This window comes from Pteropus alecto, unplaced genomic scaffold, assembly GCF_000325575.1.
Source record: "Pteropus alecto unplaced genomic scaffold, ASM32557v1 scaffold61, whole genome shotgun sequence".
NCBI classification, from domain to species: domain Eukaryota; kingdom Metazoa; phylum Chordata; class Mammalia; order Chiroptera; family Pteropodidae; genus Pteropus; species Pteropus alecto.
Window position 1 is genome coordinate 14,319,065 of NW_006434835.1, and position 8,223 is coordinate 14,327,287.

The following is an 8,223-nucleotide window of genomic DNA, read 5'->3' on the forward strand; positions in this document are numbered from 1 at the left end:
TGGCTTATTCTCTGCTGCTCTGCTGTCTCATATCGGGACTAAATATTAAAGCAAAGTTATTTACTTAAGAAGTACAGAGGGAAAAAATTCATAGTAAAATATCACCTCTTTGAAACAAACATAACTTTCCAAGTTTCAAAGCCATTCAAGAAAACAGAAAAAAAAAAAACCAAACCAGATTCATCTATATAAATATTTTAAACTTCTGTTGAAAATTCAAAGGTAAACTAATGGGGGAAAAAAAACAACAAATATGACATTCAATATTTTTATGTACAAGACCTATTAAAATAGATAACGAATACACTTAGACCTCAATAGACACTTTTCCAAAGAGGAAATAAAACTGGCTAATAAATGCTAACATTACTAATAATCAAGAAAATGCAAATGAAGTTTCATTTACTCCTTATAAACTTATTTAAAAAACAAGCCTCAGCTAATATTCAGGACTAGCAAAGGTGAGAGGAAATGACTGCTACAGACATAGCTCCTAGGAGTGCAAATCAGTATAGCTCTTCAGAAGGTCATGGGAAAATACACAGCAAGAATCCTATCTATGTTCATGTCCTATAAGCCAATAATTTCACTTCTGGGAATCTGTCATGGGGAAATAATAATAAATGTGGGAACTGCCTTATCTATAAAGATATTCACTATAGTTATTAATTATAGAAAAAATTGGAAATATGAGAGTCCCATAATGGTGGAATGAACTGAGTCAAGTATTATGCTGTCACTTAAATCAAATTCATGATATGTGAATTATATCTCAATAAATCTGTTTAAAAAATAACAAGTTCAGCTAGACCATGTAATAACATGGAAACTGGTTATGTTCTTATAATTTAAAATTGATGATATAATATAAATATGTATTTATCATTATGAAAATAATGATGGCAGACAACAATCACTGAATACACTGCATACTTACCAAATGCCAAGCCTTACACTCGGGTCTTCACATGTTATCATTGCTACCTTATTATCATTGTTATCATTGTTATCATTATCATTATCATTATTAGAAAGGTCTACCGCTCTGGCCACTTATCAACTGTGGGGCTGGTCCAAGACAAATAACACTTTCAAGGCGGACTCATGGTAAAAATTTTCATAATCCCATTGAGAATGTTAAAATTTTTTTGAAACCGAATTTTAATTATTTCAGAAAAGAAATAGTGCCCCTACCTGCCCCCTCCCTCTAAGCACACAGCCCAAAGTAGTAGCCCAAGCTAACCCAAACAAGACAGGCCTGATAATTATTATTATTGTTTCATTTATGGAGAATGTATATGAGATGGTCACACTAAACATACATGATCTAGTCATAGATCATATCCTCATAACAACCCTATGGATAAATATTATGAAATCTCTACTTTTTAAAGAAAACTGAGGCTTAGTGTGATTGTTACACTCACAAAGCTTATAAAAGGCTAAGCTGAAACTAAAATCCCAATGAGACACCTAAAAGCCATGTTTCTAGCTAAAATGTTGTATTGTAAAACATGTACAATAATATATATGTAATAACAAACAAACAAAAGAAGTGGGAAAACACTAAAATGTGGTTGTCATTGGCTGCTGGACTTAGAATGACTTTTTCTCCTACTTTTTTTTCTATTTTACAAAATTTCTTCAATCCGCATGTATTATTTTAATAAAAAATTAAGTTATATATATGAGAAATAAATTTAAAGAGGAAAAGGATTTGGAAAAATATTTACTTTAAATTATATTTAAATAAATATAACTTTAAATAAATTATATTGTTAATATATAAAGTGCTCAAGACCAGCAGTCAGTAGACCTAAATATTAAACTAGTAAATTAAGACATGAATTTTTCTTATCAAAGCTAGAACCGAAACATAATGAAGGCTAGAGAGAAAACAAGCTGAGGTGTAATCAAATGTGTTATGGCCAGGGAGAGCTATGAATGGAACCTGAAGTCTGGAAACAAAAGCTTCAGGGTTTGTTCTCTCCCCTAAGGCTCTATATAACCCACCATCTCACTAAACTTCCCTGGGCATTTCAGAATCTTATCAAGATCACATCAGGACATTCTAACTTCCCCCATACTTGAAAAAAAGGGAACTGAGGTGAAAGAGGGATTTATTTCATCAGGCTTTCCCCAGAGGCAAGGTTAATAATCCTCGAAACCACTCTAAATAACTTGCTGTTTCCAGAATGGGAAATTTCCACTTCTGTTTTCAACTCAGTTTTAGTATCTGTGCCCCTCTCTTGCCTCCTCCTTCCCCACCCGCCTTCAAAGCCCAAGTTCCAATGCTACTTTCACAGTGTAAGTTTCCCTGTTTTACTATATACTTGGAAGGTTAATTCTCGTCTTGATATCATCAACATCACCATGAACATCTTTAATTCAAATCAACAAGTATTTATCGAGTCATTAGATGTATAATATCTGAATAAGAAAAGGGAATACAGAAGAGCAGTAAGACCAAACTTAGAATTCTGTAAGGCTATAAAGAAAGGACAGAAGGTAGGCACCTAACTTTGTCTTAAGGAACTGGAAAGTTGTTAGTTGAGCAGCCCCAGGGGAAATGACTCTTACAGTGAGTGATAAAGAACTAAACAGGTAGAACCCAGTAGGCTAGGAAGAGAAAAGAGAATTTTAAGAATTGGGAGCAGAAATGGGCAAACACCCAGAGGAAAAAGCTGTTTGAGAATTAAAAAGACAATGTCAGAGAACTTTGTAAGTGGAACTAATAATAGCACCTACCTCACAAGGATGTAAAAATTAAATGAGTTAATAAATATAATGAATCAGAAGAGTGCTATACATGAGAGGTACTATATAAATGTTAGCTATTATTAATAAAAATCTATTTTAAAAAAACTAGGAAACAGACTTGAAAAAAAATTTACACCTATATGGCAAAGAATTACTATTCTTTTTATGTTAGGAATTCTTAGAAATGACGAAGAGATAAATATGCCAATGAAGTGAGAAAAGGGCAGAGACAAATATTTCTCAAAGAAAAAATTTTGAAGTATAACCTTATTAATACTCAGAGAAAAAAATTAAAACACGGTGGTCTTTATCATATTAGCAGATTGAAAAAAAAAAAGCTGTGTTTCTGAGGATGTGGGGAATAGGACTGATGTCACTTGGTAAGAGAACTACAAACCTGTACCAACAAGTTTGTAGAAAACAACTTGGCAGTATGTTTACATGGCCCTTAGGAAGTGCCCATACCTTTTGATCCAACATCACTACAATTACTAGAAATGGAATCTAAAGAAATAATCATAGGTGTGAACACAGGTGGTTACAAGAACAAATATGAGATAATGATATGAGAACAAGATGTAGAGTCAAACTAAGGTCATATCCTATATCTATCACTTTTTAGCTGTGGGATCTTGGGGAAATTACTAAATCTGTCCTTGCTCAATTTTCTCAACTGTAAAACAAATAACAGAACAGCTCTTGAGGCTGAAGAATAAATGAGGAAAAATATGTAGAGTGTCTCAAAAGTAACCTGATATAGTAAATGTTCAATAACTATTAGACACTAACATTCAGTAGTAGCATGGCAATAAAATATATTTTTATCAAGGTAATTTAGCCAATAAAATTATATAGCAGGTAAGTATGGAATAAAATGGAACCATGCTTTTGATAAATACTAATAAGCTAAAAAGGCGGTTACATAGCATAATATATAATGTAATTCCAATTTTTGCAAAGAAACATTTCTAGGAGATCTACCAAAATATTAACAGTGAACATTTTTCTGGGTAATACGATTACTAGTGGCTATTATTTTCTTCTTTCAATTTCCCTGTAGCTTTCCAATTTTCCACCAGGGGCACATATTACACATCACAATAAAAATGGTATGAATAAAAAAGCCTACAGAATTTAGAAACAAAAACAACACAGCACTTTAAGGAAAATTCAAATTAAGGTATCCATTCTAGACAATTTGACAAATCTCTGCTCTAGACTCATGTTGTGCCTGGTTTTTTGTTTTTGTTTTTTCTATCTTAAGTTACTAGAAAATAGAAAAATTCAGAGATCTTCTTGGTGCAAACCAAATAGTAATACTAAAATGATAAACATTTATGTTGAATACAATGACCTGAAATACTATTGTTTACTCATAAAGTGCACACAAATAATCCTTCTCCAGTCTTGAATTCTTTAATAATAATTTTGAATAAGACAAATTTACTTCATCAATTATCCCCACCCAAACATTCCCTACCCCCATTTCCTGTCTTACTTTTCTCCATGGCACTTTGCAAATTCTAACCTCTAAGCATTTTTTTTACTCTCTCTTCCCCCTTCTTGAATATAAGCAGCACAAAGGCAGGTGGTTTTGTGTACTTTGTTCAATACTTATACACTCAGTGCTTGGACCAGTTCCTGCAACGTAGGCACTCAATATTTGTTAAAAGAATGAATTCAATACCATGAATTATGAGTAGCTTCACTAGATTTAAAACTTTTTAAAGAAGAAAGATAGTAGTTGAGGATAAAAAAAAAATAGTTAAAGCAAGATGGCAGAAAAAGAGGGAATAAAGACTTTTATATTTTTCATTGAAGCTCCTAGAAAGACAAAGATGAGGTAAAGTCAACCAAATGAGGAAAGCAGTAGCAAAGGTGGATTTAAGAGGGACCTGCAGCATGAACTTTTTCAAAAAGGGATTGGTACCATTCGATAGACTAAAACTCAGGAACCACAGAGTGTGTTCCGAAAAAACTGAGTTATTTGTATCTAATCTAAATCTTTCTATCTCAATCATCTAAGTGACTCAGCTCTCTGGGACCCAGGAGAACTTCAGATTCTGGATGTAGGAGTTAGGATGCTAGAAGGAGGCAAAACTCCAAGTCATAATCACGGAATGAGGACCAGACGCCAGAAGGAAGGAGAGGTAGGCAGGGAAAGCCTTTCAATGTAGGTTGTCTCTGCAGCAAGACAAATCACTTTATAAGCACTTCGCTGGCAGTTTAGCAGAGGGAAAGCCTAAAATGCTTCTAGTGAGAAGGTAAATGGAATTTAATTAAATCTCATGTCATAACCATGGCTTCTCTTTCACCATTCCAGTTTTCAGGACTTACCACAAAGTTAGAGAATGAATACTATACACACATTCTCAGTCTGCATTGTTCTCAGCAAATTTCATTAACTTTTTTCTTTCTTCTTACATTTCATTAATTTTGAAGTTCTCATTTATATTCACCAAAAGTATTTAATACTCATTAAAAAGTAGTCATTAAATATATAAGTTGTGAAAATTCATTAATTTGCCCTTAATTCCCATTTTATAGATGAAACAGAAGCTTATAGAATTAAAATAGGTTGCTCAATGTCATACAACCATTTAGTGTTGGAGCTGGGGGAAGGAGGTTTAACTTGAAAGCCTGTATATTCTTATCAACTATAATAATGATGAAAATAAATAAAATTTTTATTAAACCTCATATACTTTTCTAACATGAATCTGTATTAGTGAAGAAAATGATCTAGAAAACATAAAACAGTTGCTTAAATGAAACAAGCTAAATGTCTACCATTTGGTAATACATCCCTAAATGTCTATCATATAACCACTGCTGAATTGCTTCACAAGTAAATAAATCATTCAATGTCCTGATATAGCTGTGAAATTATTTTCTGAGTGAATCTCTCAAAATAATACTATACATTTGCAAATGAAATATGCTGCCCTCTCAGAGTTTTAAAAATACATTATTTCTTTATGTATTCACTGTCCTATTTTTGCTGTTTTCTCCCCTCCTCCCCTACTTCCTCTCTGCCTTCAGATCCTTTAGACCGGTTCAGTTCCTCCTTCTCAAGAATACCTAAAGGTACATTCTACTCAACAGGACTCTAACATTTGGCTCTGTGCTTTATAGTTACAGGATGGTACAAAGTCAAAAAAGAACTCAAGTAAAATATAGTGTTTCTACTGCATCTTCATCTCTAGATCTATTCCTTTACAGAATTCTAAATATTTTTCTACCTCACACTTGGAATCCTGCCTTTAACAAATTAGCACACCAAAAAAGTCTGCCTTTTTTTAGCCTTCCTTCAAAAATAGTTATTACACATTTTTTTCCAAAAATAAGGTCAAAATACAAAAAAAACAAAACACAAGTAAATGCACTGTTAGATGGCAATAAATATATCACATTTTTAGTAATGTAATTAGTTCATTCCAAATAACTTCTGAAACTTGTTAATATAAATGCTTTACAAGTAAATACATGAAAATGGTAGTTACTTATCAATAGACTAATACGTACTTTTTATTCATTTCCTCAACAAATATTTATTAAATGCCCAAATAACCATTCCCTGCTGCCCCCCGAACCAAGATCAATGAACCAGATAACTGCACAGATGCTGAAGTTAGAAGGATCTTGGTTTGAAACCTGGCTCTTGTACTTACTTACTGGCTCAGAGAGCTGCCTAGAGCAGTCAGTTAACCTCCAGGTTAACATTTCACTTAATTATCTGATGGGAGGGAAAGAACTACTGGTAAGGTCTTTGTGAGCTTTAAATGATTACGTAAAACGGCATAGGTACTAGCATATAGTAAGTGCTCAATAAATGACAACTATGGTAAATATATTTTAATACTGAAGAAGATCATTAAAGGAGATGGCCAATAAATGTTCATTTTGTCTTACTAGAAAGATGAAAATTGTAAATTTTTCTTTAATCTCTATATTAAAGTTACATTAAAAGTAAAAATCCTAAGGTTATGTTAGAAATTTTCCACTTTTTAAAAGAGTGGCATATTAAGGTATATAAGGTGAAATCACCAAAGATCAGAAAGAAAAGAAGATGCATAAAGAAAGCTGCTGAGTTTAAGTGATGGGTATATAAGAAGTTCCTTCTACTATTCTATTTTTATGAAAATGCAAAAATGTTTAAACTATAATTCCAATCCAAGAACATGCCTAACACATCTCACATTCAGGAGATCAGGATTTTAGCCTTGACATATGTTGAACAACATATGTTGAACAACAGTACCTCCCTGCTCGATTATTAAGTACAGGTCAAGTTTTCTCAGACAATGTTACCTTTCATTATAAAAGTGAGCAAAGGAAACAATTATATGCATTAAAGGGTAAAAAAATGCAAGCTTCTCAGCTGCTCATTAAGATTACATTAAAACAGCAGCACTGCACATTTTCCCATGTCCTCCCAAAACATGAAATTCTGCTTGTTCTTAAATTAAGCTTTTAAAAACAACTTCCACCTTACATACTTTTGAAATTACAAGGGATATATGTCAATCATATCTCAATAAAGCTGGAAAAAAGGAGAAATTACAAAGGAATTGAAAGCACAGCCAAAGAAACCCAAAGGTGTGCACATCAGAGCTGCTACTATCTTTAAAATTTGAGGGACGTCATTATTAATCTACGTAAAGGTTTTACGTGATGTTTCTAGATTGCATTTAGGTTTTATCGCTGCTTAACAATATAGGAAACAAGCAAAGGGAGAGAAGCAATTTTCTTGAGAGGCTTAAGAAGCTTAACCTACAGAGTCCACACTACCTAAATTAAGCTGACTAAAACAACACAAAATTTCAACACAAACACATCGCGCCTATTTCTCGGTAAGCAAGTAAGCACAACCGAAACGAACTAGAGCATTTTCTGTGTTAACCTTAATTCTTATAAAGTGGTTGTCTCTATCAAAAACATTCTTAATTCGTAATTACTATAAGGCTCAAATAAAGCACAGTAGCCACTGGCAATCATTTAACGATAAAGCACATGAGTAATAAATCCAAATACAGCATTTTTTTACGGAATGCGAAGCCATCTGTAGTTTCAGCCTCGGTGTACCTATTCATCACTCACATGCGGGGTATTTTTTTTTTTTTAAATAACAAGCAATAAACTTTACTCTGGCCTAAGAGACTGCACATCTCCGTGCTCCCTGTATACCCTGGAAGTCAAAAACGCTCAAGTCAAATTATAACATTTCCCAACTTTGGCTTAAAGCGCGCGGTGGACGCCGAGCATCCGCCCCCTGACTCGGGCTACTTTGACGCACCGGGATGCGGCTCACCTAACATTCCTCACCCGGGGAAACGCGACCCCGCGAATATAAAATGAGTCCCCGAGGAAGCGTGCGCGTGCCCCTCGGGGCTCTCTCACGCCCGCACCCCGAAGGCGAGGGCCCCGCCGCCCTCAGCGGCGTCCGCACCTGCCCGGAGAGGC

General features: G+C 34.0%; 1 protein-coding gene across 1 annotated transcript in view; it reads right to left on the bottom strand.

Moving 5' to 3' along the window:
• Positions 1-8,223, bottom strand: part of ITSN2 (intersectin 2) — a 113,555-nt gene that overhangs the window by 104,586 nt on the left and 746 nt on the right.